Here is a 22,778-nt window from a genome sequence, read left to right as displayed (position 1 = left end):
TGTATGATCTTGGACAAGGTACTTCATCTCTCCAGGACCCAGAGTCCTCACCTGTAAAGTGAGGGTATTTCACTTGACTTATAGTTGTTAGGAAAGTCAAAAGTGGAATTTTAAAAGGCCCAATTGCTAGACATGTTGATATCTAGAGGCTTCTTCCTGCTGTGTTTTTGTTTCTCTAGCTCCTAACCCACACAAGAGAGAAGATTCTTGGAGGCGAGGGCGCAGGGCGGGTAGCCGTGATACCGCGCAGTCTCCACTTTCCCAGTTCTTCCCAGGTGAGGCAGGTGAAACGGGGAAAGTGACATTCACTAGCAACTTGAATTCACCTACTAGCAGGCTTTTCAAGAAATTGTACCCAAGGATACTGTATTAGAGTTCTCCAGAACCAATAGGATAAATACAGATATACAGAAAGAGATTTATTATGAGGGATTGGCTCACACAATTATGAAGGCTGAGAAGTCCCATGATCTGCCATCTGCATCTTTACATAGGCCAGAACTATAGCCTAGCAATCTTATGTTTCTCCCGCAGCTATTTGTCCCAGCTGTTTCAAGCTTTCAGACTCTTCCAATCCTTTACCTTACCCACCATCTCTGCTGAGCCCCACATCTACCTGTCCACCTTGCGTTGTCACTTGGCTGTCCCCAGGCACCTCAGACATGGCAAGTCCCCCACACCTACTCCACTTCCTGTGTTTCCTGTCTCCAGAAATGATATCACCATCCACCCAGTTGCCCTAAAATTCAAATTTTACCTTTGTTTTTTCCCACTCCTTTACCATACTTCCCTTATCCAAATAGTTACTACAATGATATATGTACTGAGCACTTAGCATGTCATAGGCACTGCTCCAAGCACCTTGTATCCTACTATTTTGTCTTATTTAATCCTCACAACCCTGAATGGTAGAGTCTCGCTGTCCCCATTTTACTGATGAGGAAACTAAAGCCAGGAGAGTGTAAATGAGCCACAGATACCCTGCCAGTAAATGGTAGAGCCAGGATAGAACCAAGCGGCCTGGCTCCAGAATCTGTTCTCTTAGTCATTACACCAAAGTGGTTCCCAGTCTAGAGGGAGAGACAGACAGTAAACCAAGAATTCTACAAATAGTTCTTTCACTACCACGGCGATAAATGCTGTAATGGAGAAGTGCAAGGAGCTTTGTTTAAGCTGGCTGGGAGACTCAGTTGGGGAAGGGAAGGAAAATGTTTCCCTGAAGAAGGGTCCTTTATGCTGAGCTCTGTGGGTGTCTGTTCATGACATCAGCAAGTTGGGGGGGGGGCTGGTGGGGGAGGGACAAATGTCCTTCATACACCCAGAGATATCAGACTACTGCCATCTCCTCCACACCCCACAAATGGCCAGCCACCTGTTTCCCTTAATGCACAGTGTGATCTGGTCCCCTTTAGCTTGATATTTTTCCATAAGGTTGGCTGTCAAGAAATTGCTTTGATTGCTCTCCTATGGCTTTGGCTAAGGATTGGCCAGATAGTCAACGTTTTAGGCTGCGAGGGCCAATCAGCCTCTTGCAACTATTTAACTCCATGGCAGTGGCACAAAAGCAGCCTTAGATGATATGTATATGAATGAGTGTGGCTATAAGCTAATTCCAATAAAACTTCTTTTACAGACACTGAAATTTCAACTTCATGTTCGTTTTACATGTCATGAAATATTATTCTCTGGACTTCCCTGGCAGTCCAGTGGTTAAGACTCTGCACTCCCAGTGCAGGGGGCACAGGTTCGATCCCTGGTTGGGGAACTAAGTCCTGCATGCCGCATGGCATGGCCAAAAAAAAGAAAAAGAAATATTATTCTCCTTTTGATTTTTCAACTGCTTAAAAATGTAAAAACCATTCTTGGCTCATGGGCTGGCCATATTAAAAACAAGTGAGGGACTAGATTTGGTGGCTGCAGTTTGCCAGCACTAACCCAAACCGTATTTCCAGCTACCCTACAGACATCGCTCTCCCCTGCCTGCTCCATAAGCCCCCCAAAATTAACATCTCCAAAACGCAAGCTCATCACCCCAATGAAATCAACTCCTTCTCCTGATATTCTGATTTTTCTGTTAATAACCCGGAGTGTCTGTTCCTCCGGAGATGTTAGGACAGAAAAAAAGGTACGGGGACTACTGTTCCAGAGCCACGCTACGCTGTTGTAACTTCTAAAACCCACTGGGCACATTCGCGTTTGCTCAGCTTCCACCCCGCCTTTTTCCTCCTCTTCACCGCCAAACTTCTCCTAAGACTTGTGTCTACTCCCTGTCGCTGTTTCATCACCTCCCACTCCTCACCCCCTCCAATCTGGCTTCCACCTCATCGCTCCACAAAAAACAGCTCCCACAAAGGTCACTGATGACCTCAGTGCTGCTAAATCCAAAGGACATTCTTCAGTTCTCATCTTACTTGCAACTGACACCGTGGACCACTCTCTCCTTCTAGAAATACTCCTTCTGAGTCTGACTGCCCATTCTCTTTCTCCTTTGTACACCTTCCCTCTGCTACCTAGCCCTGACCTGTTGGAATTTCTGAAGGCTGAATCCAGGGCCTGTTCATCTTCTCCCTTGAGCTACCCTCCTTGGACAAACATGAATCTATAGCTCCCATCCCCACCTCTCTCCTGAGCTGCAGACCAACCATCTAGCTTTCTACCCAACATCCCCTCTCAGATGTCTTAAAGCACCTCAAAAAATCATCCACTCATCCAACTACCCCCACTCAATTAATAAGAGACTACTGGGCACTTGATGTCTGTCAGACACCATACTGGTTGCCAAAGACACAATGTTGAGTAAAAAGAGACAGAGTCCTGCCCTTGGGGGGCTTACAGTCTACGGGGGAGATACATAATGACCACACCTTCACACCTCAGGTTCCCCACAGCTAGTCTGTCTACCACACTGGCCCTTTCCCATTGCCCTTTCCTAGGATCAGCGCTTCCATCTGTCTAGTTTTGAAAGCCAGAGGTAACCTTGACACCTCCCTCTCCCTTGCCAAAGCCCCACAGCCTACCTTCCAGTCTTGAAGGTAGACATCATTTCTCCCCATCCCCACTGCTGCTCTCCTAGTCCTGGCCACCACCATACCTCTTGCTGAACCACTGGTACATCCACTGTGGCCCTAATCCAGTCTCCACATTTCAGCCAAATGATCTGTCCAAAGTAAAACTCAACCATGCCACCTCTTACCTCCCCTTCCTGTAATGGCACCAATTAAAATATTTCTAAGTCTGTCTAATTAAAGTATTCTAAGAATATTTCGTAGAGTAAAGGTTGAGAGCTGCTCACCAAGACCCCACATGCCCCCGCTCACCCCTCTGGCCTTGTCTCCACACACAATTCATCCCACACCACACTCCAGCCTCCCTGGACTGTTTCAGCCCCTTATTGTCATCATGCTTCTTTCCCACCTTGAAATGCACTCCCTCAGTTGGGAATGCTGCTATCCCCTCTCTCTGCCTGGGTGTCTCTGACCGCCCCCCCCCCCACCTCCCTTCAGATCTCAATTCCACCAATTGCTTCACAGCAAAGCCTTCCCTAATTTCTCTGCCTTGGTCAAATGTTCCTGTTAGAGCCTCAGACAGAACCTTGGACCACCCCTCATGGCATTGTCACACTGCAATGTACATCTGAAGGTTTACTACTTTCATTAATATTTGCCTCCCCAGGAGCTCCCAAGGGTAGGGATTCTGTCTCTTTTTATTAAAAATTCTGTTGTCAACAACTAGCACGGTGCCTGACAGAAAGTAAGTGTCCAGTAATTATTCGTTAATTGGATGCATAGTTGGATGGATAGATGGATGGATGGATGGACAGGTGGACGGATGGTTGAATGAATGCCATTACGCTGCCTGAAGCATTTTTCCTATCCACCCTTCAAGGTCAGGTCAAATGCCACCTCCTGCAGGAAGCTTTCCCTGATATTCTTGGTGGAAATTCACCTCCCTCTTGTTTATATGTATGTGCTGTGTGTTAACTCTGCTACAGTATTGATTGCCTTTTACCTTGTGTTCCTGTGTTCACAGCTATTGTCCCTGTGGTCTGGGTGTTTCCGGAGATCCAGGACCAGGCTTGTTCATCTTTGCATCTCTCACTTGGCATGGTGCCTCAGGCATGAGAGGCGCTCAATAAATACTCAGGGAATTGATGTCTTTATACAGTCCAGGTTATTCTAACTCTGACAGTGATCCATCCTTGAAACATGATGTTGTAACCACAGAGGGAGGCCGAGCAAGGGAAACTCCCTGCCACTTCCACCCTTGTCATTTCACGGCTCCTCTTTCCCTGGAAGTTACTAGCCACCCAAAAGGCTTCTCTTTCCCAAGCTTACTTCAAGACTTAATGCAAAATTTCCGTCCTTGCTCACTGTTACTTTTGTGAGTTGTTAGTGGTTCAGCAAGTTTATTAACAAGTTTCTTCACTGTCTAGGGATCCATTTTATTCTGCCTGCTGATTTATTACATTTAATTTTTCTAAGAGTTCCCTTACCTGTGTTTTTTATCAACAGCTGTGTTTACATGGTCTTAATTACTTCCTAACTGTATATATCCATCTCTCTCCCTTATTTTTCTTGCTAAACTCTGACGACTAAAATAGAAAGACAGTAACTCAGCTTCCTTTCTTCCCTATTGTGATGAAAAGGGTTTTTAAAAGTTGGAATAGCTCATATGGTATACCTGTCCCTGAAGTTATAACTTCATTTAAAAAATTTAAAACATGATATTTAGCACCTTTGGTATTTTGTGATCCCGATTAAATTCACTTATTACCTATCCCTACTTGGTTTCTATTCCCTTCAGCACTTTCATATGTACCATGAGCTCCAATCTGTCTGGCATATTGGGAGAGTAGGGTGTTCTGTTTAATTGAATATTCTGGTGAGTTGAGCTACCATAAATGGTATGTATGGACCCCCAATTTTTATAAAATTAAAAGTACGGTAAAATTTCCTTCACTGTATTGCTGGGGTAATTATTTAAAACACAAGTGATGCTTTCTACATGCCAGATACTGTCTCAAGGGCGTAACACTTGTTTTCTCATTTAATCCTTTGAACTGATTTGGCTGAGGAAACCACTGCACAGAGATGCTGAGTAACCTGCCTAAGGCCACAAGGCTAGGAGTGATAGAATCAGGATTCCTGACTCTGAAGCTCTCAGCTATTATGATGGAGTTCTTGGTTTACTTTTCTCTGATGATCCAGAGGGCGCCTCTCTGAGGTCCTCCAGGCTGTCACGAGGACACCACTTATCACTGTGCCGTGGCCCAGATGGTGTAGGGGCTTTTACTAGATTGTCCTGCGTTCCTTCTTGCCCTCTGGTCCCCACAGGGGCTTTGAAACTCATGCATCATAAATAGGTTCTAAGATCCTGGGCATAAAGGACTGTGGGAAAGGAGAGATTGGTGCATTAAGACTTGGTTTTAAATCTTAGTTCAAATCCCTTCAAAAAAAACCTAAGAAACTCAGACTACACCTGATATGGGAGACCCGGATCAATCAGTCCATCAACAAATCTTTATTAAATGCCAGGCCCCATGCTCAGTGCTGTGGGCAGCTATCCGAGCAGCTCTGGTTTTTACAGTAGAATTGTGATTTGCGGCTTCTGATGAAAAGAACTATTTATGGCATGCCAGAGCTTATGGGGCTTATGGCTGTTAAGTCTGTTTAAGCCTGCAACTGAGATTGAGGCTTTTTCTTGAGGAAAGACGAAAACAAAACCGAGGACCCATCCCTCTGTTTGGAAGTATGTAAGTTGAGCTCTCGTGTTATGAAACAGTGGGAACTGAACTGAAATTGGCTTCCCTAGGAAAAACAATAAACAGGAGGCCACTTGAGCTCACTGTTTCTTCAGGGAGAGTAAGGACAAGATTTTTTTTTTTTAAGCCCAACATTTTCATGGTATGCCTATTTTTCCTTTAAATGACTCTGAACTTATCTTGCCATTTGGAAATGTTAACTTTGGAAAGGGCAATTAGCATAGGGACATGTGGACTGATCGGGCATGTGAGGATTGTGGGGCGGGGAGGAGAAGGAGGTAATAGATTATCAAAACTCACAGGGCTGCCTGGAAACACGATGTTGGATGTACAGACCACGTTTCAAAGATGAATAGGTGAGAGTAAAGGTCTGGGGGGCATTGTACGCACAGAGGGAGCTGGGGCAGGCCAGAGGGACATTTCACTAGAGAACCACTTGAAGGTTTGCAGAGCTGCTGGCCTGGCTAGCAGCAGAGTGGCACCACGGGGGAAGGACACAGTGAGATGCAGGACTTCTTTTTCTTTGAGACACCACATCTCTAAAGAGGGATCTGTAGATAAACATGAGGAGCTGTGCATTGCTTAGCCTCCTGCTTAGCCGAGCAATGGCTGTTCATACAGGTTCCTGGTGTTGTTGGAGCCTAGCCTGTGTGCTCTGGAGCTAGACTGCTCAGGTCCGAATCCTTACCAGCTGTGTGACCTGGGTGAAATGACTCAATCTTTTGTGCTTCAGTTTCTCCATCTGTAAAATGGGGATATTTATGATATCTACTGCAGAGGGATTTCAGGAGGATTAAATGAGAAAGGAGGTGCAGTCTGTTTAGAACAGTGCTCAGCACATATCAAGAGCTTAAACAAGTGAGCCGTTGTTGTTATTATTATTACTATTACAAAGTACTCCACAGTGTGGCTGTAAGGGACAGATTTAGGGGACGAGAGCTAGGCAGGTTTCAGGACTTTTACTTATCTGAGAGAAGTTATCAGACACTGGAGAGGACTGGCCAAAAATGATGCAAAGGCTCACTGCAAAGGGATCATGGTAGATGATGATGATGATGATGATGATGATGATGATTTTCATTTTCACTTGTCTTTGGGGGAGTATCACCATGATCTTTGATCATGAAAGACAACTATATCTAACACTGTATTTATACACAGAGAAATCAAGAAGAAAAACAAAGAGATTTCAACTTCCAACAGAGTGGTCTAAATGTAGGTAATTTCAACTACTCATTTCAAACTGCTTTTATCTTCATAAAAACAAAGATGGGGTAAGGAAAATGGAATACCACAGGTAACATTGCTGAAGAGTGATTATGAGCAAGAAGAATAGAGATTGGAATCTGAAAGACTTTTATTCGAATACTTCAAACTCACATATCTTGGTGCCCAAGGCTTGGATAAATAAAGTGATGTGCTGTCAGTGTAAATCTATATTTTAATGGTCATCATTCACTTCTACATGGAGTGTGCTGGGTTTGTGAGTGCTCAGTGTCCATAAAGCCCCTCAGTGCTTAAGGGAGAGGTTTGAGGAGCAGCTACATTGGTCTGTTATTGCATGGAGAATGGGGTGTACTTCTCTGAGGACAAATTTCCTATGACTTGGCTGACAGGTCAGGATGAATACCAGGCAGGACAAGGTTAGTCCATGTATTTAATTCTTGGAGCCAGAAGTACTGGCTGACTTCAGCTGAGGGGTAGAGAAAAGCTACACGGAGACTCCAGGCTCTTCTTCCAGGGTCCTTAGAGCCCAGGTGTGGTTGACTGTACCCTTGCAGAGGCAGAGAGCTCTGTGAAGCCAGAGAGCTGTGTTGCACTAGGAAGAGAAATTTGTAGCCTTCTTGGGGGCTTAGAACATATGCTAGCCAGATCAGAAAGGAAGCATCCAGATTCTGACAAGGCTGTCCCCATAGAGGCCAGGGGGAGCTGCAGCCTCAGGAAGAAGTGGAAGCTAATATGGAAACAGGCCTGCCAGGAGATGACCCTGCAACATCCACAGCACCCACATCCCTACTTCTGGCAATAGAACTGGTCTAGAATGATGGTTATTCAGAGACCCTGAGAGTGGAGCCTCAGATCATAGTTAGTCCTGACAGTAATTGGTGCAATCTGTTTGTTCATTGTGTAACTTTTATATGGTGCTTTGTGACCACGGCATCTGGAAATGGGAAACATCTTTGATCATGCTTCATTTCTAGCCACTACCTATGATGTGAGGTTGCCCTGGAGTTGTTCAGTGCACAACCTGCACATCCTTCCATGGTGGTGGCCCAGGTCCTATATTTTGGGTGGAAGTTTAATAAATTAAACCTAAATATAGAAAAGAGAAATATAACACCCATTATTTTCTCTCCTTCTTCAGAAAGATTCTGAAATTTACCAAAAGCAACCAGTTCTGCTTTCTATTCACATCAGTGAGTGAAAACCCACTATTTGTGTAGTCTACGTTTAGAGTAAATTTCTTGGGTGGGGGAATTTTATAATCATCTAGCCTGTAATCAATATCTCAAGGGAGATACTTCACCCCTGTGGAAATTTCCACCTCTGACTGCTGTTCTGTCCACAGTGCTCACTGACTCTTCCCACAGATTGGCAGGGTTCTGGGGGCCTCTCCATTTGGACCTGTCTACTGTGGGGGCACAGAAGCCTCAGAATGGCCCTGATGTGGCGGCCTGTGGTCAGGTAGTTCCCTGTGGCCTTTCTCTATGGCAGTGTTGCCAGTTCTACTTATTTTTACTCCACTAAAATGTGTAGTAAGCCTATGGCTCAGATGAAATTTGGCCAGCACTGGACTTTCTCATCAGTACAGTAGGAGGCTGTGGCCAGGACATTTTCCTTTTTTAATCTTAGACTTTAAGCTATTAGGCTATTATTTATAAAAATGTCCTCAGGGCTTCCCTGGTGGCGCAGTGGTTGAGAGTCCGCCTGCTGATGCAGGGGACATGAGTTCGTGCCCCAGTCCGGGAAGATCCCACATGCCGCAGAGCGGCTGGGCCCGTGAGCCATGGCCGCTGAGCCTGCGCGTCTGGAGCCTGTGCTCCACAATGGGAGAGGCCACAACAGAGAGAGGCCCGCATACCGCAAAAAAAAAAAAAAAAAAATGTCCTCAAACCAAAAACTCACCTCTGATTTTTCATCAGATCCCAGAAAGTAGCCCCCATTACTACAATGCCTATTATAGAAAATCCATCCAGTTAAGAGTTCTGGAAAATTCAAAATACTCTGTTTTTTTCTGTCATAATGGGAACCACAGCTGGGCTCAGTCCCTCTCACCTTGTTTTTCTTGGTCCATCTTTCACCTCTCAAACCCCAGCATCAGGTGGAGGCTGAGGAGGCTTGTGGCAGCACCCATGGGGCCAGTGTTTCCAAGCTTCTCAGCAGTTAATGGGGGGACCACAGGGCTTTGGAAGGAATCATCAGTCCCCTCCTAGCCCCAGCTTTTGAAGTGAACTCAGCTCCAGTCTGTCCAGGGATCTGCATTTTCATGTCTTTAAATAATAACATGGGCTTGCTGCACAGACACTGAAACATTCATATCTGGTGCCTTTGCTTTCTTTTGTATAATTTTAAAGAGCTTTGATGCCCTCTGAAGAAAAGTGCTATAGAAATCCAAGTCTTTCCTCTTACTTTCAGGAAATATGTACAAGATTCTAGACACAATATTTCAGATGCTTGCATTCTTCTTCTTCTTCTTCTTCTTTTTTTTTTATAAACAAGGACAGCTGTCAGATATCTTTCCTGTCCTTCTCAACCTAATTTGCTCTCCTCATCAAAAAACTTTTATATTGAAAATTAAAAAAAAAAAAAGGCGTTGAGGGCAAGATCACTTGGGAGCCTAATGGGCAAGGCTGAGTTTGTACTTACATCCTTATGCAGTGGGGAGCCAGCAAAGGTCTTTGAGCAAGGGTGCAGATCGAGATCTCTCCAGGAAAAAAAGCATAATAGCTACAGAGGAGGGGAGTGAACAGGGAAAACAGGAGAGAAGTTTTGGGCAGCAGAGAAGGTGCTGGGTAAAGAGAACAGATGAAGGACATGGGGTGCTGATGGTGGTACTACCGAGAGTGCTGATGAGCCAGGGCCACCAGGAGAGATGAGGACTTCAGCTTGAGTTGCTCTCTGTGAAGACGTCCTTCACGCAACTAGAAATAAAAAATTAATAAAAGTGGAAGCAGTAACAATCACTCACATGTGTACAGACTACATAGTAAAGAAAACACTTTAACTAAAAAAAAAAAAATTATTACTTTAAGTCTGGTGCTACAGGAGTTTGTGCTTGAATTGAGACAACTTGGGTAGCCATTCAGTAAACACACAAACTGCCCCAGGAGGATACATTGTCAACAGAATAGCAACCATAGGACCAATATATAAACAGAAAAGTGAAAACCTTGTTGTCATATTGAAGTACAGGGCAGTACTTTTGGGAAGCAATCATGAGGTGGATACTAGGTGGGCTGTCAGGTGTGTATAGTGTTTGGGGCAGAGAGGGGAATTTCTACCTCTGTTTCCTCAGCTTGGGCAGTCTGCCTGGAAGAGGTGGACATTCCCCACTTGATCTGAAGATTGCCATTTTGGACGTTGGGTTTCTCTCCTTCCTTTATAATTTTGTAGTTCAGTTCTTATAGTTTCAGGTTAATCATTGTTGAGTTGGGAACTGACATTCTGGTTACTGGGTGCCAGCCAAAGCTCTAGACAGCTGTTTCTTCACTGTCAGGTCCTGTTGCAGCCACACCGAGTTGGATATCAGAGTCCCAACAAGTATCAATATAAGGCTGATGGTGTCTTTGTTTTTTTTTCCTTTGGGCTAAAGTGAGAAATGGGCAGGCCGAAGACTTGTGGATAAACGTGGCAGATTATGCTCTAAAATCTCTGCTCCCTCCCCAAGCCCCACTAAAATGAAGGCAAAGAAAAGGTATAAGCCTACAAAGACAAAGAAAAAATGGAGAGAAAGTGACACCAGACAAGAAATATCAACAATACATGAAGAGTGGGGGGATTGACTGCTGTCTTGGCAGAGTGGATAATGCCCACAGAGGGGAAAGCTAAGAAGAAGCAGGCCAGCTTGCATCCAAAAATAGTTGGACGGCTCAGGAATTGGAGACACCAATCAACTCTCAAAGCTGGGAGCGGGTGGGAAGGAACATAGGAGGAAAGGCTGAAGATTTATCTCAGGAGGTCTCTTTTCCCAGTCCAAACATCCAGACAGCTGTTCCTCTTCTGTTCCAGCAGGAAACAGGAAACTTAGTACCTGGGTAATTGAACCAGAGAGAATTCAGATTGAGGGAATAGCAGGAAACAGCAGAGAACAGCCCTGAGCTGGATGGAAAATGGGGGATAAGGTCTAAGTGTCCTTACTGGGTGGCTCCTAGGATATTGACCCATAAATGCCCACTCCCTCCAAGCATGGGATTAGAGCATTCCTCTAGATATACAGACTTCCCCAAGAGGAAAGTCACAGATTCTGACATGTGGGGAATCCCATGATGAAATGGTTGGTTCCTGCTTACAAACCCCACAGTGAAACCACCATCCAATAAGCCCTTCACTTGGGTTCAGAAATCCCAATCACTTTGTAGTGCATTTTCCATATGTGAACGGACAGCTAAGATCAGCAGGAATAAATTACAGCCTAGAATTGATAGCCTAAGAGATGAGAAGATAGAATAGCTATGGAATAAGACCACGATGTTATCAAGAGGAACGCAGCAGAAAGAAAATAGAGAATGGGATCAGAAGATAAAATTGGGGAAATTTTGCAGAAAATAGAACAAAAAGACAAAAATCCAGAAAATAGAGAAAATGCTGCAAAAATTAGAGGATTAAACCAAGCAGTCCAGCATCTGACAGTCAACTAAAACAGGGGTTCATAGCCCTTTTTTTTTCCACAGACCGCGCTGGCAATCTGGTGAAGCTTACAGACCCCTTCTCAGAATAATGTTTTGAAGTGCATAGAATACATAGAAGTAGAAAGGAAGCCAATTACATTGATATACAGTTGTTAAATTGTTAGAAAGTGACATGGTGATATAGTAATATATGCTTTTTATGAACACACTCAAAACAAGACCTAGAGGTGGGTGTATTGTAATTTTGAGTTAGTGATGAGCATAAAAGATACTTCACAATACCTGTGTTGACATCATGTGAGTTACTGGGCTGAGATCATTTTAGACAGGGCGTCCCTAGGAGACAAGAGTCCAGAAAGTTTTGGTGGGCCTCTGTTTTGCTTCCTGGTTATCCCTAGTCTTGATATCACCCCTGCCTGAAGTTGTTTACAAGTCCTCTCCTTCATCCCTTCCAAGAGCTCTTTACCAGTCCCTTGCTTCTGCTAGCAAAGCGAGCTGCTGATGTTCTTGTTTCCCCTCTATGTGGTCCTGGTGCAGCCATCAGTCATGCTGCCTGGACTCTCTCATCACACCACTGAGCCAAGAATGGTGTCACATCCCTGGACACAGAGACTCATCCCAAGCGTGGACACATAGAATCCAGGCTTATTGGGGACCTCCCATGGAATCTTCTGATTGGAGGTGGAAGGCTAGTTTTCCTTAATTTTAATTCATTAAGGGTTTATGTCTAGTGTTGCTAAGAACAGTTTTCTCTGATATGTGGAGAGAAATTCTCTGATATAAAAGAGAAAGGGAGGGCTTCCCTGGTGGCGCAGTGGTTGAGAGTCTGCCTGCCGATGTAGGGGACACGGGTTCGTGCCCCGGTCCGGGAAGATCCCACATGCGGCGGAGCGGCTGGGCCCGTGAGCCATGGCCGCTGAGCCCGTGCGTCCGGAGCCTGTGCTCCACAACGGGAGAGGCCACAACAGTGAGAGGCCCGCGTACCTCAAAAAAAAAAAAAGAGAGAGAGAAAGGGATTATAATAGAGGCACAATGAGATTGAGATGGAGAGAGAGCAAGAGAAGGAAGAGAGAGAGTAAAAAGAGGTGTCAAGTGAGATGAACACATCTGAGATTCAGATATAGGGAGGGGAGGGAAGAGAGAGGAGAGGAAAAGAGAAAGGCATTTTCTAGGTCTTTAGTGGGTTTGCACTTTCTGTCCTAGAGTTTTGGTTCCTGGAACTCTTCTTTCCATTCTGTGAGTCACTCCAGTATCCTTCTCATCCATGATAGCCAATAATTCCCTTCTTGCTTAAGCCAATTTGAGTTGACTTTTTGTGACTTGCAAACCAAAGGGTCCTGACTACGCATCAGGTGTCTGCACGCATTCTCAGGTGTCAGGATTTGCTTTCAGAACCCCTCTTTCTCCCTGTTGAGGCCTCTGCTGCCCTAGAGCACACAGCACCCGCCTCAGGCACCCTCCAAGCTTCCCAGCATCCTTCCTGGGGCCCTCCTCAGGCACACTCTCCACAGAGCTATGCCTGGACCATCTACTCTGATTCCAAATTGTCATTTGTTCATTTATTTTGCAAGTGTTTATTGAGCATAAACATTGGTGGAAACACAGCAACCAGTAGAGTGGAAATAAGACATATCTAAGAATCAATGTAAAAAGTAATTCATTTCTTAAAATAAACTAAAAGCTATGAGAGGTCAGAGGAAGGAGTGACCATTGGAAAGGCTCTGTGGGTGTTGTGGATGGGCTGAGAGGTGGGATTGGGACAATGGAATTGAAGGAAAACGTGTGAGCTCAGTGGAGAGCATGAAGCTCTGGGAGGAAGAGGCCCAAGCAATCACAGTGGAAGCTGGACATGCACAGAGCTGTGGGGAGGCTCAAACAAGGTGCTGAAGATGCCCATCCTCTCCAGTTAGGTCATCAGATAGTCTACTTTCAGCCTGAATGTTAATGCCTGGAGGAGAGCTTTACATATCAGTATCTTAACAGTATGAGGAGTCTTCAACCCTCTACCCTGGGGATTGGCTAAGGGAGTAGTTTCAGGCCTGGGAGGATGGGGGAGCTTATTGCTCTGGGAACCTGGGAGCCTTGTCGCCACCCTGCACAGTGCCCTTCCACACAGGGCTGGCATCACCTCTGCAGTGGTGCTTGGCCAGGTCTGGGTTAGGGCAGAGAGGCTGCTGAAGGAGGTGGTTGCCAGTGTGCCTGCCTTCCTGGGCAAAACCCTGCCTCTTGCCCCTCCCCTTCCTCCAACTGGAATTTTCCACGGGAAGGTGGAAGCATGGCTTTTCCCCTCTTTGATACCACTTCATGGCACCAATAAAATGGGCTAAGATGGGTTGGCTCCCCATGAGATAAGGAAGATAACTTTGTTTTTATCTGGTTCTGGGGAGGAAAGATTCAACCTATTTCTCTGTGTATATATCTCCCCAGAAAGCTTTTCTCTGTAGGATAACTTGATGCAAGTAGATCAGATCACTTTTCCAGCTTCTCTTGAAACTAAATCATCCTGGAAAAACAGAGTATTGAGGTTCTATGTTGTTGTTACTCTTTTTTTTAAACCTCTGTTACTCTTAGGGTTTCAACAACATAATTAAAGCAGTTTTAAAATAACTTGAATAATCAAACCCTCTTCCTTCGGTCCAGACTGAAACTGTAGCAAATAAGAACCTGTCAAATATCCTCTGCCCCCATCTGGATTTTCAGGTCCTGGAAATTGGTTATTATATTTCTTTGCCTGAAAAGACTAAACACTTGTAGGTGTTAAAAGTAAAAGGAGTGGCTTTAAGACCCAGCACAAGGCCCTTCTCCTCCAGAAAGCTTCCTGACCATGCCAGTCTTTCTTCAGACCTTCTTGAAAATCAAGTACAGTGGTGATGATGATGATGATGACAATGACTATAATAGATACAATCATTTGACAGCCTGTTATTGTCCAGGAGCTCTGTGTGTATTATCTCATTGAAATGCCCACAGAGGCCCCATGATGCTTTCCAGATACTGAGGTTTCTGCACACAGAGCATACATTTAAAGGAAAACAGTAGAATGATTTGTCAAAAAATCTTCTCTTCCATTATCAATCACTGAAAATTCTTATATTAGAAGGTTTCTTGGTTTTCAGAGTAAACTCTCTTAAAACATGAATGCCTTTGAGAGGGGTCTGCCTTTGTTATTAAATTAAATAGTTTTCTCCAAGATCTTCCAAGATGTCTTTCAGCTAAATAGTCTTCTTCCCCTAGTTCAGAGACAAGATGAAGTTGACAGAAATTTTAACTTTTCCCTGATAAATTTTTCTTACAAGTTTAGCAGTGGCAAATGCTCAAACATTAAGAGAGAAAATAGGAACTGGGAATTTCTACCTGTTTTTCCCCATTGCCTCATTGTGACCCTCTACCCAGTTGGAATCACAGTCCAGTTCTCTAGAAAATATGAGAAAGATGAGATTTCTCCCCAGTCCCATCTTCCCCTAACTCCTAGGTCTGTGTCACCAGTGAATAAATGACCCTTTTCATATTTTAATGACTAAAGGTATGAATGACTGACTGTATGTGGTCAGGCTGAAACATCTAGAATAAGCACACATCAAATAAATATCCAGAACCCCCTGAATGGGCAAATTTCAGATGGACAGACCACCACAACTTAAAGTTTTCATAATTGACTGGGTCTGCTGAGGTGAAGGGCATGTGAAACAGGAATGCCATGGCCATGAAGAAGCCCTTTTCCTCTCTACAGAGAGGAACTCATAAAGAGGTATCATAAAGTGCTTGAGAGCATGTACTCCTAGCCAGATAATCAGTCATTTAACTGATTAGTGTTTGTCTTAAGAAAATTGCCTTTCTGTGACTCAATTTTCTTATCCCTGTAATGGGTATGGTAAGACTGCTAGTTTGTTCTCAGATGCATCCCTGCACTTCCTCTGCTCTCTTCTGTATCATAGGAGAACTTGTTTCCCAGATCTTTTGCCCTCTGGCTTCTGTGAAGGTTCAGTCAATAGGAGGCCTTGAAAGAAAATTGCTTGAAATGAGGGCAGGAAGAAGAGAGAAGCCAGGGTGTTCTCCCTCTTTCCATCTCTGCTTCTTGTGGAGTGCTGGTAGTAAGTAGTTGTGTCTCCTCTGTGGTTCCAGTGCCCACCAGTCAGCCCCTCCCTCCATGATCTCAACTCCTACATGCAGTCATCTTGATATTTCTTATTCCTGACAGTTGGTCCCAACTTTCAGGCACTGGAAACACTATGTTCTCCTATTGTCTCTCTAGCATCAGAATTGGTGCTGCTTCCTATTTTTGCTACTCTCTGAGCTGCCTCACAGCCCCCGGTTTGGCCTCTCAGCAATTCTGTCACATGCGTAACTAACTCCTTGTATTCAATTCCTTCCATTTGAGATACTTAGAGTGGTTTGCATTTTCCTGGATGGACAAACAGTTACAGATACCAAACCCACAAGGCTGTTGGGAGGATTAAGTGAGTTAAGGTCTATAACTGTTTAGTGTATGCCCTGGAACATAGCAAGTGCTCAATAGTGGTAGCCATCAACATTGACCTTCTCAGCAGTGATTCTGAGAGTACAGTGTATGGATTATTATTATTTTACTCTTAGTAGTTACAACAGGATATCACTTAAAGCAGAGAAACCTGAAATGGACATGCCTGCCAGGGAAGACTATTGAGTGTCTCTGGCTCATGTGCAGTTTCCAGTTTCCATAGAAACCAAGCAGAGAAGATTTGCTAAAGGAAGCCTAGAAAATAAGTACATTCAGGTCTGTATGATTATGTCTCAAACCCTTTAACACACAAGCTGACTCTTATTACTATTATCTTATTGTCTCTTGATAGCTTTTTTTTCTTATAAGATGCAATAGACACAGATTCTTTCTCTATGTAGAGGATGGCACAAAGTATAGGATTTCTTTGCCACAGCACAGTCTCTAGCACATCCCCAATAGTAGTGCCTCCGAGGCCACTATTATTGTGTTTATCTGCCAGATTGCCACCTAAACCCAGCTCTTGCCATTCTGTGAATATTTAGAGGTTGTTTGTTGTCTGCTGTCAAGATACAGGAGAAAAGAACCAAAATACTAGTTTAAGCAAAATCCCAGAATGGAGAGAGACAAACTGAAATTCCAGTTAACATCCTGGCAATGAGACCTCAGGTAGAATGGAAATATTAAATTCCCCTACAGAGAGGAGATGGGGATTCTTGGGTCATTTGATTACAGCCCAAATCCTTGGAATCCCTCTTTAGAGCCATCAGAATTGGTGGCAGGAATGAGAGAGACAGCTCTGAGTCAGACCTGCCAGAATTTGAATCAATAACTAGGCAATCTTGCTTCAATTTCTAAGCAATTTTAAATCTTTTCTTTAAAATGCCTTTGAGGAGAGAGGAACTGAAGTGTTGGGAGGGAGATGCAAGCAACTAGAATACCAAAGTGAACTTCACCACTTTTCTGTGCAAAAGCAGGCTCGCAGTTGTCCACCAGAGGACTCTTTGGCGTGCTGGGGAGACTGGGCTCAGTTATGGCTGCTCCTAGCATGCTGGCCTCCCTGGAGTGGTTCACCATTGGTAAGTGCATACTTAGCTGGGTAGTACACAGAGAAAATAAAAACAAGCACAGGGAACAAGTCCCTGTGAAATAATAAGAAATATATATATTGGTCTTTGTCCCCAGTTCTTGACACAGAGCCCCTAAAACCCTTCTAAATAGAGGTGCTAGGAGAATCTTTTGTTCTGACATTTAGTCTCTGACCCCAGTTCCTGACATAGAGCTCCTAAAACCCTTCTAATTTCCTGAGCGATAGGAGTGTCTAAAACTGAGCTCCTAAATCCCTTGGAATTTCCTGGGTGATAAGAATGTCTTTCTTTTTTTTTTTTGGCTGCATGTGGGCTTTCTCTAGTTGCGGCGAGCGCGATCTACTCTTGGTTGTGGTGCGGTGGCTTCTCTTGCAGTGGAACACGGACTTCAGGCGCGCGGATTCAGTTGTTGTGGCGCATGGGCTTAGTTGCTCTGTGGCATGTGGGATCTTCCCAGACCAGACCAAGGATGGAACCAGTGTCCCCTGTATTGGCAGGCGAATTTCTTAACCACTGTACCAACAGGGAAGTCCCAAGAATGTCTTCTGTTTTAAAGTGGTGACTCCTGGTGGGCTCCTGCAGGGGACTGGTCACCAGAAAGACCAAGCTATGATTAGAAGCTTGGAACTTTTAGCCTTACTCCTCCCACCTCCCCGTTCTCTTGAGAAGGGAAAAGGAGAGGGGTTAGAAATGGAGTTAATAATTGATAGTGCTTATATGATGAAGCCTATAGAAAAATTGCAACAGTATGGGTTTAGAGAGCTTCCGGATTGGTACACATCCATGTTCTGGGACGGTGATGCATCCAAACTCCAGACAGACAGAAGCTCTTGCACTCAGGACCCTCCCAGACCATGCCCTATGTATCTCTTCATCTGGTTATTCACCTGTATCCTTTGTCACATCCTTTATTATATAATAAACTGGTACACATAAGTAACTATTTCCCTGAGTTCTGTGAGCTGTTCTAGCAAATAATTGAATCCTAGGTGGGGGGTCATGGGAACCTCTGATGTGTAGCCAAGTCAGACAGAAGTTGTGGGTAACCTGGGGACCTAACTCTTGTAATTGTAATTGGTGTCTGAAGTAGGGGCAGTCTTGTGGGTCTGCACTAACTCCAGTTAGTATCAGAACTGAATTGAATTGTAGGCTACCCCATTTAGTGTCACAGAGAATTGCTTGGTGTGGGGAAAAAAACCCCACACATCTGGTGTCAGGAGTGTTGTGACCGTGGTAGTAGTGTGAGAGTTAAGAAGAAACCCAGGAGTGTGGTTTTTCCATTACAGCCCTCTGGAAGGCATGTGAATGGATTGCAACCTGGCTATGGATGACTGTGTGGCAGAGTGGAAGGAGTCTAGGCTTGGTGTTGGAAACTCTGGGGCCGTCTTGGTTCAGCCATTTTTGAGCCACGTGACCCTGAGCTAATCACCTCATTCATTCATGTATTTTTCACAAGGGGCTTGGGACAGAGTATATGGCTCAGTGCAAAGCATTTGCCAAAATAGGAAGAGCTTGCTTGTGAGGAAGCACATGATATACGTAAAAACACCAGAACATCCATCAATCGGCATTTATTGAACACCTACTCTGAAACCAGTAGTACTATAATAATGACATTGTAAAAACAACCCGGAGTAGCTTTTCCACATGGGCTAGCTATGGAAGTGGGTGAGAGAGAGCTAATGTTTCCCTGATGGCAGAAAAGAGGAACTCCACATCAGAACCACAAACTCAAAGCCTCCTATCAACCTCTCTTGAGCCCCCACTTGGCAGAGCCCCTCCCAGCCATCTCTGATTGCTCTTCTAAGGGTCACTCTTCCACCCATGGCTTTTGTGACCACAGACAAGAGTGTTGTTTGTAGTTAGAGTTCTTAAAAGCATCCAGCATTTCCCCTATGCCTCTGCTTCTCACCAGGAGCCTAAAAGTCAAATGCTTTCTTGCTGCACTTCGTTTTTAAAGAAGGGCAAATCCTCTCCTTATGGTTGAGGTAAGGAATATGGAATTGCAGAGGGAATATAGGAATGAAAGTTTCCATCAGGCAGGCCTTGGTTGCCATGGCATCCCACGACCACTTAAATCACTAAGGGGGAGTCATCCCAAAAGGGACAAGGAGACTCTCAAACTGCTGTCATTTATGTTCCTTCATTGCGAAGTTCTTGCCAATTGCCAGTGAGCTAATCCTCCCAACAGGCCTGATGAGGTGGATCAATGTTATTATCCCTTGTAGAGCTCAATATTATTATCCACTTTAGGGCTCATTATCTTATCAGCCCAATTACTCTATCTTTAAAGTCTCATCAGTGTCCTCTTACAGCAATACCCCATTTTGTGATTGTGAGTCTGTGTTACCTGTGAAACACTGGATCTGCTCCTCCAAGAGAGGCCAGAGCCAGGGTAGGTGGTACAAAAGACGCCATGGGGCTGCATAGCATCAGCATTTAGTGTTACTCAAATGCGAGGACTCTAAGTTGCTGGGCAACAACTCAGAGGCCAGGACCACCTGCCCACTCACTTGGTGCCCTCAAGAAAGTCACTTCTTTCTGGGATTCTGTTTGTGCATCTCTTGAATGGGGATCAGGATAATTCCCATCTCTCTTTGACCTACCATTTCTCTTTCACAGAGTTAAGATAAAATGAGACCGTAGCTGTGAATATCCTTTGGAAGGAAATGCTGTATAGAAATACAAGAAGTAATAATGATGGCACGTATCAAAGCAATGATATAATCAACTTTGTTTCTTTTAAATATTTGGGCTCCAGAGTACAAAGAAATGGGCCTAATAGCATGTCTAGCTGGCTGGTTTCAACAGGATGAGAAAGTCTGCCCATGTGGTACATGATGAAATTAGGACTTGCTTGAAGTCACCCAGTAGGGCAAATGACAAGGTCTAGAAGGCAGAATCTCATAAGGTAACCAACTTGTCCCTGTTGGGTTCACCCAAAAGTGGGACAGAGACTTTTGGTCAATGTCTGGTAGATGATGCCTGAACATCAGAGTCCCTGGTGGTCACCGAGCCCATCTTCCCATCACCAAGACCATTCTGGGAGATTTTCCTTTTCATAATAATTTCATAGCCTCTGTGAGATGTCCTGAGGAATGAAGGGGTCATGGAGTTCACCTTTATTAATGACCTACTTTCCTCAGTTTGTCAGTCTCTGCCTTCAAATACCTGCTTCAGGGCCCTGGCCCCGCCCAGCCACCTTGTCACAACTACACTAGCTCTGAAAATCTACCTGGACCACACACACATAATTATATGATCATGTTCTCTCACTAGGAAAGTTCAGGTACTTTATCAGAAGAAAAATAAGTATTTAGGACCTTAACCACTTTGCCAATTTGAGCACAGTATGCAATTATTGATGTCCTCCATATTTCTTCTAGAGGTTTCCATATGTATACAGTTTAGTCCAAAGTCATGTGACCTTTTCAGGGTTGTATCTTGACTTCTATAGTCTCAAGTGGGAATTTGAAGTCCAATACCTGCATCATAGATGGAGGGACTTTAGGGGCAGTAAAAGTAGCCCTCATATGAAGTCTCTGTGGCACTTCCTATGTAAAGTAAAACAAGCTCCCCACCTTTCTCAGGTGTGCAGGGAAAATGAATTTCCTCTTATGGGAAACAGCTTTGAGAAAGAGCCAAGGGGTCCTGTTGCTTTATCAGTCCCTGGGCCTTGGCATTGTCAACCATCCCTGACCTCCATCCTGGGAGAGAGCTTGTAGGGTTCCTAGTACAAAGTCCTTGGGCCTCAATGTTAAAGCCCTCCGGAAGCCAGCTGGGAAGTTCAAGAGGTAGGGTCCTAAAGGCATGACAAAAACAGCTGGTACTGAGAATCAATGACACATACAATATAAAGTTTTTCTCTTAAAAGAAGCATAACCTGAAATCATTTTTTCCTTGCTGTAAAAAGAAAAAGAAATACAAGTAAGCTGAAGTGAGACTAGACTGGATTAGATATATTGAGAAGACCTCTTTGATAAGAATTATTGTGATTGGGATTTAAGAGGCAAAGAATTGAGATATGGGAAAAGACTAAGGTTTACTGGAAAACATTTTTTAATGTGCTTGTGCATGATACATTCTTATTTATACAACATTTTCATCTCCTTGATCTTATTTGACCCTAACAACAACTGTGTAATGCAAAGGTTACTGGTATCTCCGTTTTACACGCAAGACAATTTGGCTCAATGATATTAAGTGACTTCAATATCTCATTGCTAGTAAGTGATGTGGCGAGGATTTGAACCTATCTCCAAAAGTTCTGCTCTTTCTGTGATGCCAAATTTATCTCAATACACTTAGAAAAGTATAACAACAGTTACAGGGAGTGTATCTATTAATTTCAGGTCTCTCCCCAGTCACCCAACTGAAGAGTAGTTAATGAATTAAACACCTGGGCCCAGAAGCACCAAGGCAGCCTGACGTGGTGTTCCCGAGGGAATGATATCATCCTATTGTTGTTTCCCCAAGATACTGCACTCTGGCTACTGAATCTAATTCCTAACAGGTGCCCCATAGACAGGAGAGATTAGTAAATAACATTTGACCTCATGATAGAGGCAGGGTAACTGAAACAAAAGACTATCAAGGCAAAATATCTTCATTGTACTTATACTATATATCCAACATAGAGACTCAGGTTCATCCACAGTGAATGGTGAAGAAACAATATAGCAGAATATAATGTGTCATAAAGTGTGGCTGAGACTGTAGTTGCTGTAGGGGCTGTGATACCTGTGTGCCCTAGCTATCAAGGAAGGAATAAAAGAATTGATTAGGTCTTTTGACCTCAGTAGTAATACTATGGTGGTTCTTGCTGTGTGGCAACCTGCAGGCCCTCATTTATCTTTAGACTTTTGTTTTCTAGCAAAGAATCATCCTACCTGGATCAAAGACTGAAGATAAATAGCCATGTCTTGTGACCCAAGGAAGAAATGTTAGGAATTGATAGCCCAACATGGCTCAATCAATACCACCAAGCAATGTCCATTGATGGATTTTCATCTACTTTCTTCTCAGAGTCAAAGCTCTCCCAGTAGAGAAGCAGTTAATACATCCTCAGTCTGTTCTCTCCTCCGTTGCAACTTCTGCTGCTTCAGTTCATGCTCTTGTCATTTCGTGAATGAATTATAACCGTAATCTAAAACTAGTTTCGTAACTTCTCTTTCGTCCTTCCATCCACTCTTTATATTGTTGACAGAGTTGTCTTTTTTTTTTTTTTTTTTTTTTGCGGTACGCGGGCCTCTCACTGTTGTGGCCTCTCCCGTTGCAGAGCACAGGCTCTGGATGCGCAGGCTCAGCGGCCATGGCTCACGGGCCTAGCCGCTCCGTGGCATGTGGGATCTTCCCGGACCAGGGCACGAACCTGTGTCCCCTGCATCGGCAGGCAGACTCTCAACCACTGCGCCACCAGGGAAGCCCTAGAGTTGTCTTTTTAAGACCCATCTTAGTGTGGAAGATTGCATTCATCTCCTCAACTTCTCACTCCTCCCTGCACCTGCACCCTTTACCTCAGACTTTGTATTTCCTCCCACAAAGTGTGAGGAGAATATTTCCCCCCCCCCCGCCCTTGATTTGGGGTTTGACCATGTGGCTTG

Source organism: Tursiops truncatus, chromosome 19, assembly GCF_011762595.2.
Source record: "Tursiops truncatus isolate mTurTru1 chromosome 19, mTurTru1.mat.Y, whole genome shotgun sequence".
NCBI lineage: Eukaryota > Metazoa > Chordata > Mammalia > Artiodactyla > Delphinidae > Tursiops > Tursiops truncatus.
The sequence above is the reverse complement of the archived record's forward strand: the minus strand, read 5'-3'. Positions refer to the sequence as shown.